At 40.3% G+C, this 12,079-nt stretch overlaps 1 protein-coding gene across 1 annotated transcript in view; it reads left to right on the top strand.

Annotated features, from left to right (window-relative positions):
• Positions 1 to 12,079, top strand: part of LOC150080515 (uncharacterized) — a 398,298-nt gene that overhangs the window by 686 nt on the left and 385,533 nt on the right. The gene's annotated exons all lie outside the window — the stretch shown is intronic.

Here is a 12,079-nt window from a genome sequence, read left to right as displayed (position 1 = left end):
ACTAACATTTTCAATAAATGTAACAGTTCAAGAATAATTTGTGATCAGAAAACAGCATTTCCTTTTTGAAAAATAGTGCTTTGTTGGTTTGAAGCCACATGCATAGAAATATATTAAGTTGATTAGCCTGCTGTAGCTGACCACTGTTGTGTTATGGAAATGGTTTGTGGGCTTTTAGTCCCATACTAACATTGGAAGCTTGTAATATGATTCTGTTTATTTATATTATTTATATATGAAGTAATTTCTTTTATAGCCCTATAGATAATGTTATACATATGCTAATACAAATGGTGGACATATTTTTCCCATATTTTGCCGCTTCTTTAAAATTGAAACTGAGCTTGCATATCGTAATTTATCCATGCTCTCAAGTTTACAAACAGTATTAGCAATTTTTTAAAATTTCCTGTAAAAGTTTAAAGATCATATTTTTCAGCATGATATAAATATGAAATGTATCTTTATGTAATAATATGGATTGTGTATTATAATAGCATAAATAAATTTTAAAAAGTAATAGTAAAACAAAACTTTTGTCAGCTGAACTTGTCTGTCCCTCAAGTGTGGCATATATGCCACTTTGGCATGTGTACTGCACGTCATCCACACTTAAATTACAATGTAAACAAAGAAGAAAAATTAGTCTGATTGTTTTAATGATGAAAAAAGTTTAATATATATATATATTAAACTTTTATTATATTTATTTTAATATATATATATATATATTAAACATTAAGCACATTATAGCCAAAAATAAAATTTGTCCAGTTTTTGCCAATTATCTAATATCAATGCCCTAATAAGTGTCAGTTTGCACATATTTTTTCCTTTTAATTTTCTATTTTGACATCATTGGCATTACGTTTAAATAAAAATGTTAAACAGCAAAGCTGCGTATATTTAAAAAAAAAGAAAAATTTCAAATCTGCCAGTATCTTATAACGATGGTCCATGGTTCTAAATGAGACACCTTTACGGCGAATCAGATTTACAGTATACTACATAAATGTGAAATAACAGCAGATGGTTGACAATTCTGGTGAGGAAGTAGGCAGTTTGAATAAATTCAAGGAAGAACTAGATCAGGGGTAGGCAACCTTTTTAAATGACAGGCAAAATAATGTCTGCAGGCCAAATTTTTTTTAGCTTTCCACAATTTTTAGGATTATTAAAATGGTGTAAATGGAAAAATTGTTATTAATATTTTTATGTTATTGTAACATTTATACATACTGGTACATATAATTAATTTTGTTAATAAGAAAAATAAAATAAAAATTCAAGGTAAAATTACAAAAATACATTTATAGTATACAATTATAAAAAAATTAAATTGAAAATTATTATAATTTCAAAAGATTTCATAAAACTTTAATAACCTTCATAAAAATAAATGGTAAATCCTCTCCAAATTATTTACTTTTATCTGTTGATTATTCAATGATATTTGCTATTGAAATGCACCATCTTGCAATCACATTCTGCAGAGCCAAGAGTCTGGGAACCCAAGGACTGTAGTGGAGGGTATACACTGCATACCCTCTGGATTTTTTTAGGTGAATAGCATTAGCATTAGCAGAGGCATAAGATGCAAGAAAGCAAGCTTATGCAGCATCGGCCAAAAAAAAAAAAAAAAACTTCCACTTCACCCCTCCGTTCGTTGGAAATACCTGTCCAGCTGAGCCTTAAATTTATTTAGGCTATCAACTTCCACAACAAGGGATGGAAGTCTGTTCCAACAACCAACTACCCGCTGGCTAAAGGCAAATTTCCACACGCATATCCTACATCTGTTTTTCCTCAATTAGAATTTATGCCCTCTCAGGTGATTATTCTGAGCAAGAGGCAGAATCCCATCAGCATTGAGCATGCTCAAACCATTCAAGGCTTTATACACCTCTGTCAGATCACCTTGCCGGTAGGCGCCTCCGTAGCCAGGTGGGAAGGAGCAGCAGTGCTTAGCACACGTTTCTTGATTAGACCGGAGTTTGAGCCCGTCACCACAAAATACGGAGGATGCGCAAAGGTCGTGGAACGACCACCGCATATCCCGGAGCAATATGGCCTTAGTTGCTAATGCTCCTAAAAACCAAACAAACAAACAAAAACAACCTCGCTGGTGCCTAGTCTCCAGACACTGTAATTTGCAAAACTTAAGCCTTTCTTCGTAAGAGGAACCCTTTGTTCCATTCACTAATCTTGTTGCCCTTCTCTGTACTCGTTCTAGCAGCTCTACATCCTTCTTGAAATGAGGCCTCCAGACCTGTATACAGTACTCAAGGTGTGGCCTGACCATTGCCTTATACAAGGGAGTAATCACCTCCTTATCCCTGCTAGAAAAATTCCTGTATATCATTGACAAGACAGCATGAGCTACTCTTGCAGCCCGTCTGCACTGCTCAGAGAACTTCATATCTGCCTGCACAATTACCCCCAGGTCCTTTTCATTCTCTACCACTGTCAGTGTAGTACCACAGAGTTGATACGTTGCTCTGGGGTTGCTGTTTCCCATATGTAGTACTTTACATTTCTCAATGTTAAACTTCATTTGCCACCTCTCAGCCCATCTGCTCAACCTTTCCAGATCCTGTTGCAGCAGCATAGTATCAGTAGTGCCCTTAACCCTGTCAACCTTTGTATCTTGGACATTAAGCTTGATATACCATCATCAATATTATTTATAAATACATATTATGGACCCAACACTGAACCCTGAGGGACTCCACTAATAACATTAGGCCACGATGAGCAGTGTCCATTGATTACCACTCTCTGTCTTCTCCCTCTCAACCACCCCTTTATCCTTAGCAGCAATTTTCCTCCAATGCAACACTGCTCAAATTTGTGCAGCAGTCTTCCATGTGCAACAGTATCAAAAGCCTTTCTAAGATCCAAGTATATAATATCAAAGTTATTCCCTGCATCCAGTTCTTTTGTGACTGCATCATAGTATCCAATCAAATTGGTCAGGCAAGACTTCCCCTTAACAAAACCATGCTGTGTCCGAGCTATAACTGAAGTCTTGTTTAGATGATCCTGCAGTGCTTCTTTAACCAGTGCCTCCATTAATTTTCCTGGAACAGAAGTTAAACTCACAGGTCTATAATTACTTGTAGTAGTAGTAGTAGTAGCAGTGGCATGTGATGTAAGAAAGCAAGTGTATGAGCTTATGCAGCATCAGCCAAAAAAAAAAAAAAAAAAAATCACACCATTACCTCCAAATGCCTGTCCAGTTCCTCCTTAAATTTATTTAACCTATCAACTTCCACAATGACAGATGGAAGTTTGTTCCAGCAATTAACCACCCGCTGGCTAAAGGCAAATTTCTGCACATCTATTCTACTTCTGTCCTTTCTTAATTTGAATTTATGCCCCCGTAGGTTCCTAATCTGAACAAGTGGAAGGATTCCATCAGAATTCAGCGTGCTCAACCCATTGAAGGCCTTATACACCTCAATCAGATTACTGCGCAGGTGCCTAGTCTCCAGCCACTGCAATTTGCCGAACTTAAGCCTCTCTTGGTAAGAGGATCCCTTCATTCCCCTCACCGATCTTGTTGCTCTTCTCTGTACACGCTCAAGCAAATCTACATCCTTCCTAAAACGAGGCCTCCAGACCTGTATGCAGTACTCAAGGCGTGGCCTGACCATTGCCTTATACAGAGGGCAATCACCTCCTTTTCCCTGCTAGCAAAATTCCTATATATCATTGACAAAACCCCATGACCTGCCCTGGCAGCCTGTCTGCATTGCTCAGAAAACTTCATATCTGACTGCACAATTACTCCCAGGTCTTTTTCATTTTCTACTGCATATGGGTAGAAGTAACCCCAGAGAAACGTACCAACTGTGTGGTACTACCTTAAGTGTAGTACCACACAGTTGGTACGTTTCTCTGGGGTTACTTCTACCCATATGCAGTACTTTGCATTTGTCAAGGTTAAACTTCACTTGCCACTTCTTAGCCCATCTACCCAAATTATCTAGATCCTGTTGCAGTAGCACACTGCCATGACTGTCATTAACAACCCTGCCAACCTTTGTATCATCTGCAAACTTTGACATTAAGCCTGATATACCTTCATCAATATCATTGATAAATATACAAAACAACAGTGGACCCAACACCGAACCCTGTGGGACTCCACTAATAACATTAGTCCACGAAGAGCAGCACCCATTGATTACCACCCTCTGTCTTCTCCCACTTAACCATCCTTTTATCCATTGTAGTAACTTACTCTTAATACCATTCTGCTCCAATTTGTACAGTAATCTTCCATGCACAACAGTGTCAAAAGCTTTCCTGAAATCCAAATATGATATCAAAATTACTTTTTGCATCCAGTTCCTTTGTGACCACATCATAATAACTGGATGCAAAAAATAATTGTGTCAGCCTTTGATCCTCTTTTGTGAATTGGGGTCACATTTGCACCACTCCAGTCTATGGGTACCTCCCCTGAGTCCAAGGAAGCTCTCATAATTATGGCTAAGGGTTTGCTTACTTCCTTTGCTGCCTCCTTTAATATAACTGGATAGATCCCATCCACCTCAGGTGCCTTTCTTGTGTTTATCTTCAACAATTTCTCCTCCACTTTACTCTCAGTTATTGCAAGATTATCTAGCTTACTGCCAGAGTTGAATACACCTCTGGTATTCCCCTTGCTGAATAACTTCTCATGTGTGAATGTCAATGGAAAATATTCATTTAGTTTGTTAGCTACCTGAGCAGGATCATCAAGAGTTGAACCATCGATATGAAGTGGACCAATCTGATTCATCCCCAGAGTTTACATAAGTAAAGAACTCTTTGCTGTTTTTCTTTGCATCCCTTGCCAAAGATTTCTTGTAATCTGCCTTCGCCTGCCTAACCTCCTTTGTAACTTGGTTACAGATCAACTTATATCTATCATAGGCTTCTGTGTCACGTGTTAATTTATATGTATCCCATGCATTTTTCTTCTCTGACATGTCACATTAGTTCATCTGACATCCATTTAGGCCTATACCTTGAACAATATTTCTTAGTTGGTATGTAAAGTCTAGTAGCTTCCAAGATAAGTTCTTTGAATGCTTCCCATTTTGCATTTGCTGTTGGTAACATCATCAGTTGGTCCCACTGTATAGAATTTAAATACTGTCTCAGACCATGGTAGTCGCCTTTACGAAAGCAATAACCCTTCCATTTACCCCTGATGGTAGTTACCTCTTTGAGCAAATCCCACTTCAGCACACTGTGATCACTGCCACCTAGTGGTTACTCTATCTGCAGATTCTTAATGCATGAAGAATCACTACTGATAATCAAATCAAGAGTATTACTCCCTCTAGTTACCTCCCGAATATGCTGATATAGAAAACAATCATCCAATAAATCCACAAAAGCCTTGCTAGTGTGTGAGTGACCAACCCACAAATTCCAATCAATATCTCTCTGATTTACTGGCCCACTCTATTTCCCTGTACAGTTTCTTATTATACTCATCAGAGTCATTAGGCCTATAGCACACTCCTACTCTCAATTTTGACCTTCCAGTGCTTATGTCACACCAAACTGACTCGACACTGCACTGTCCAGCGATGTCGACTGGCTTCACTTCCTTGGATTTTATGTGTTTCTTAACTAATAGCATAACCCCTCCTCCCTGTCTATCCTTTCTGGAGACGTACTCCCCAAATTCCAGTTCTGCATTCCTTATATCTGTGTGACACCACATCTCTGATATCACAACAATATCTGCCTTTGATGCTTTGAGCAATTCCTCAAATTCATCAAATTTATTTACCAAACTCCTAGCATTGGTGTACATGCAAGTATAAGTGCACATGTTCTTTTTCTTAGCTACCCTAACACAACGTGTGTTTATTTGTACCGCAATGACTCCCAGTAGTCGCTGAAATATCCTGCATCTTGTTTTCCAGGCTTTTGCTCATTCCAATAGAAGCAGTGGAAGAATCACTTTCACCTCTGCCAGTGGCTACTGTTAATCTATTAGTTCTTGTATTCCCCCAAGCTAGCAGTTTTCTGGCCCACCCTCACTGCCTTGATACCATCTGATTTTTGACATATACCATCTGGTTTTTGAAAGACTTGAAAAAACAAATATTATTAAATTATTTACTGAAAATTAAGAAATAAATTAATTACAGTTTGATTCTTAGTCAATACTTTTAGTTTTATTGTTTTTAATGTATATGCCCCTATATATATATGCCATATACAGGGTGTTTCAGTTAAACGTTTCAGAACGTCTAAGAGGGGTAGGGTACATCCTGACAACTCGAAATCATATAGCAATGTGGAGTCGGAAATGCTTTCCTGAAGCGGTGTTGTACACAGAAGCACCATAAAGAAAAGAGACCGTAAGTGAGAAATCGTTTTAATAATACATGAAAAGAAGCAAAAGGTACATGGATTAATGTAAGTGTTCGAAGTTTCTTCCACGGGCTACAATGCACGCCTCACATCTCCGACGCATGGACATCCGAACATTCTGGAATACTCCAGGCGAATTTCGAATTTCTTCGGCAGCTACTGCGATTCTTGCAACCAGCTCCTCAGCATTGTCAACAGGGGTGTCATAAACTAGCGATTTCATATGACCCCAGAAATAAAAATCAAGACATGATAGGTCGGGTGACCGAGCAGGCCAACGCACCGGACCACCACGTCCGATCCACTGTTGACCAAATGTGACATCCAGGTAGTTACGAAAATCTCCGCTATAATGGGCAGGGGCTCCATCGTGTTGGAACCACATTGTGTGTTGCGTCGATGCAGAAATCTGTTCATCTCTCAAAAGTTGTGGCAATACTTGCTGCAGAAAGATCAAGTAGATAGGTCCGGTTAGACGACACAGTAACAGGTAAGGTCCGATGAGGTGATCTCCCATAATACCGGCCCATACATTGACCGAAAATCGAATCTGTGCTGCACGATGTCGTATTGCATGCGGGTTCTCGACCGCCCAGATATGGTCGTTATGCGTGTTGAAAATTCCTTCCCTTGTGAAGGATGCCTCATCGGAAAACAACACTTCAGCAGGAAAAAGGGGATTTGTAGCACATTTTCCAAGGTACCACTGTGCGAAAGCAATACGAGGTTGAAGAAACTTCGAACACTTACTTTAATCCATGTACCTTTTACTTCTTTTCATGTATTATTAAAACGATTTCTCACTTACGGTCTCTTTTCTTTTTATGGTGCTTCTGTGTACAACACCGCTTCAGGAAAGCATTTCCGACCCCACATTGCTATATGATTTCGAGTTGTCAGGATGTACCCTACCCCTCTTAGAAGTTCTGAAACGTTTAACTGAAACACCCTGTATATATATAAGTAAATATGCCATATATATACACTGAGTGGACAGAAATCATGGGATATCTACCTAGTAACCTGTAGGCTCACCTTTCGCCCAGATAAGGGCAGTTACATGGCAAGGCATTGAGTCCACTAGTTCACGAAAGCGTTCTACAGATATTTCCATCCATGCTTGCTGCACCACTGTCCATAATTCTGTCGCAATCCTGTGTGGAGTCAAAAGCTTGAACAGACCTTTCCTCAGAATCACAAAGATGCTTCACAGGGTTCATGTCTGGTGAATGGGGAGGCCATTCCATGGTGGTAAAATCTGCAGAATGCTCTTTGAACCATGTTCTAGTCACCATGGCTCTGCGGGTAGGCACAGTGTCCTGTTGGAAGAGTCCATTGCCCTGTGGGTGCACAATAGTAGTAGTAGTAATGGCATGTAGTGCAAGAAAGCAAGTGTATGAGCTTATGCAGCATCAGCCAAAAAAAAAAAAAAAAAATCACACCCTTCCCTCCAAATGCCTGTCCTCCTTAAATTTATTTAACCTATCAACTTCCACAATGACAGATGGAAGTTTGTTCCAGCAATTAACCACCCGCTGGCTAAAGGCAAATTTCTGCACAACTATTCTACATCTGTCTTATCTTAATTTGAATTTATGCCGCAATGGCATAAATTCATGAAGCGATGAAGATGGTCTGCAAGGATGGACACGTAACCTGGACTGTTCAGGGATGCATCTAGATGTACCAGAGGTCCCAACGAGTTCTAGTTGAACACTCTGCAGATTATTACCAACCGTCCACCTGCTTGATCAGTTTCTTGTTGACATGATGGGAGTTTCGTGCATTTTCTACAGATACACACCCTCCCTTCTGCTTAAAATAACTGGACTCATTGGACCAGGAGACCCGTCTCCAATCAGCCAAAGTCCAGTGCCGATGTTCTTTTGCCCAGTTGAGGCCTAGAGTCCTGTGTTGTGGTGTTAGCAATGGGACTCTGGTGGGTCGGCGGCTCCCATAACCTATTGTGGCTAATGATTGCCTGTGGTCTTGGTGGATATGTTTCTGGCACCTCCCTCATTGAAGTTGGCGGTGACTTGTTCCACTGTCGCTCTCCGGTTGGCTGGAACAATATGAGACAGACATCGATGGCCACGATCATCCACCACCTTTCTCTGCCCACAGTGTTGTCCACGTGAGATGTTATTCCGGAAATGGCATATTCCCAATGCACTCGTGATACTGTCGAATAGCGATAATGCGATTTCTGTACCACCTCCTTGATAGAGTGACGATTGCATCTGGCACCCACTATCATCCCTCTTTCAAAGTCGTTTAACTCATGACGTTTATCTATACCAACATCAAATTACAGTCTACATGAATGCATTCTACCTATATACCTGCCAAGCGGTGGGTTCGTTTGCTAGCGAGAGGGGTGACAGCATCGTATTGCCCAGGACCCGGTATCCCATGAATTTTGTCTTTTCAGTGTGTGTATACACACTGAAAAGATCACACCATTCCCTGTGTGTAAGTCGATGCCTACTTACCAGTGTTGCCAGAACACACACACACACACACACACACACACACACACACACACACACACACACACACACACACACACACACACACACACACACACAGGTATATGCCATATACCCTCTGGAATTCGATTAATAAGCCTGATATATATAAAAAAAAAAACTATTTATTAGGGTCACCCAAAATACTAATTCAACTACCCATGTTTATTAAGGCTATAAATTGCATTGGTTTTCTGGTCGATTTGCCTGTTTTGCTGGACAAAAAACCCCAAGGAGGAAAAAGCTTGCTATCTATGCTTGAGACTGACTAACTCAGCGACTGAGTGAAAACAGCCCATTAAAGTTCCTTGCGTCGATGGGATTCGAACCCTGGCCTTTTCCACCTGGTTTGGGGGTGGTGACAATTCCACTGTGCTACCTGCCCTACACAGACTAATAAGCCTGATATGCACGGTATGCTCTCTTCTTTTCATAACATTCATAGAGTATACCTTCTGCTAATTTTACAAGTACAGCACTGCGGGAATCACTACTCACTGTGTGCAAGTCGATGCCTACTTACCAGTGTTGCCAGAAGCTATGCTTGCTTATCGTTTGGCAACGCTGCTGCTTACTAGAGTCGTGATTAGCATTAGTAGAGGCATACGATGCAAGAAAGCAAGCTTACACAGCATCAGCCAAACAAAAAAGAAAACCCTTCCCATTTCACCCATCCATTCATTCCAAATGTTTGGCTAGTTCTGCCTTTAATTTATTCAAACTATAAACTTCCACAACAACAGATGGAAATTTGTTCCAACAATCAACCACCCACCGGCTAAAGGCAAATTTCCACACATCTGTTCTACAACTGTGTTTCCTCAATATGAATTGATGTCCCTTCAGGTGGTTAATCTGAGCAAGAGGGAGAATCCCATCAGCATTGAGAATGCTCAAACCATTCAAGACCTTATACACTTCAATAAGATCATCTTGCACGTGCCTAGTCTCCAGACTGTAATTTGTAAAACTTAAGAAGCCTTTCTTCATAAGAGCAACCCTTTGTTCCATTCACTAATCTTGTTGTCCTTCTCTCTACTCGTTCCGGCAGCTCTACATTCTTCCTAAAATGTGGCCTCCAGACCTGTATACACCTTACCCAAGGTGTGGCCTGACCATTGCCTTATTCAAGGAGATAATCACATCCTTTTCCCTGCTAGAAAAATTCTTGTATATCATTGACAAGACACCATGAGCTACCCTTGCACTGCTCAGAAAACTTCATATCTGACTGCACAATTACCCTCAGGTCCTTTTCATTCTCTATCACCCTCATTGTAGCACCACACAGTTGATACGTTACTCTGGGTTTACTGCTACCCATATGCAGTACTTTATATTTGTTAATGTTAAACTTCAGTTGCCACCCTTCAGCCCATCTGCTCGACTTTTTTGAGTTTGCTGTTGGTAACATCATCAGTTGGTCCCACTGTATAGAATACTGTCTCAGACCATCGTAGTTGCATTTACGAAAGCAATAACCCTTCCCTTTACCCCTGATGGTAGTTACTTCCTTGAGTAAATCCCTCTTCAGCACACTGTGATCACTGCCACCTAGTGGTTCCTGTATCTGCAGATTCTTAATGCATGAAGAATCACTACTGATAATCAAATCAAGAGTATTACTCCCTCTAGTTGCCTCCCGAACATGCTGATTTAGAAAACAATCATCCAATAAATCCACAAAAGCCTTGCTAGTGTGTGAGTGACCAACCCACAAATTCCAGTCAATATCTGGGAAATTAAAATCGCCCATTATAAGACTCTCTGATTTACTGGCCTTCTCTATTTCCCTGTACAGTTTCTTATTATACTTATCAGAGTTACTAGGCCTATAGCACACTCCTACTCTCAATTTTGATCTCCCAGTGCTTATGTCACACCAAAGTGACTCGACACTGCACTGTCCAGCGATGTCGACTGGCTTCACTTCCTTGGATTTTGTGTGTTTCTTAACTAATAGCATAACCCCTCCTCCCTTCCTATCCTGTCTGTAGACGTTGTACTCCCCAAATTCCAGTTCTGCATTACTTATGATCTGTGTGACACCACGTCTCTGATATCCCAACAATATCCGCCTTTGATGCTTTGAGCAATACCTCAAATTCATCAAATTTATTTACCAAGCTCCTAGCATTGGTGTACACGCAAGTATACATGCACCTGTTCTTTTTCTTAGCTACCCTAACACAACCCATGTGTTTACTTGTACCCCAATGACTCTCAGCAGTCTCTGAAATATCCTGCATCTTATTTTACAGGCTGCTGCTCATTCCAATAGAAGCAGTGCAAGAATCACTTTCACCTCTTCCAGTGGCTACTGTTCATCTATTAGTCTTTGTATCTCCCCCAATCTATCAGTTTTCCGACCCACCTAACACTGCCTCGATAGCATCAGCAAACATTCTTGCACCCTTTCTATTTAAGTGTATCCCATCCCTGTAGAAGCAGTCTCTCCTGTTAACAAGTACGGACCAGGATGAAAAAAATTCTACCCCTTGAGCCTTGCACAATCTTTCCAGGGCCGAATTGATCGACAGGGCTCTCATCATATACTCCCTCCTATCGTGTCTGGGCAGAATTGCAGACACTTTCAAATTCAACCCTAATTCACGGCTTTTTTTCAACAGTGACCTGTACTTGTTATGCAATTCCGCCGGTCTCCTACTCTTAATATTATTAGTGCCAACATGTACAACTATATCACCTTTTGTGCCCTTAAAAGATGATATCCGCTCTACAACGTCATCAACCTTTGCCCCTGGCAGACATACCCTTGTCCTGTTCCACCTATCCTTTTTACAAAGCATGTTTCCTGTTTCCCTGACAATAGCGTCACCAACAACTACTAGTTACTTTGGGACCAGTGCATTCTGCCTTGGGGGTTGCCGCTGTGTTGCGTGATGCCCAAGTGCAAGCTCTGGCGTTGGTGTGGGCAGCTGAGAGCTTGATGGGCCCCTCACTTTTAATCCTTTTTTATTGTAACATAATATTACAGTTATATACAAGCAACATGTTGTGGTTTTTGCATTTTTGCTACCACTGATGTCTGCTATACTATCCTTTTTTATTTTCACTTATTTTTACTCTTATTTCTGTGGCCTAATTTTAGATGCATTTTATATATATATATATATACTACAATTGAATTATATTATTAACATAAG

This window comes from Mastigoproctus giganteus, chromosome 9, assembly GCF_048544385.1.
Source record: "Mastigoproctus giganteus isolate SK-2022 chromosome 9, ASM4854438v1, whole genome shotgun sequence".
In the NCBI taxonomy this organism is placed as follows: Eukaryota; Metazoa; Arthropoda; class Arachnida; order Uropygi; family Thelyphonidae; genus Mastigoproctus; species Mastigoproctus giganteus.
The sequence above is the reverse complement of the archived record's forward strand: the minus strand, read 5'-3'. Positions and strand labels throughout refer to the sequence as shown.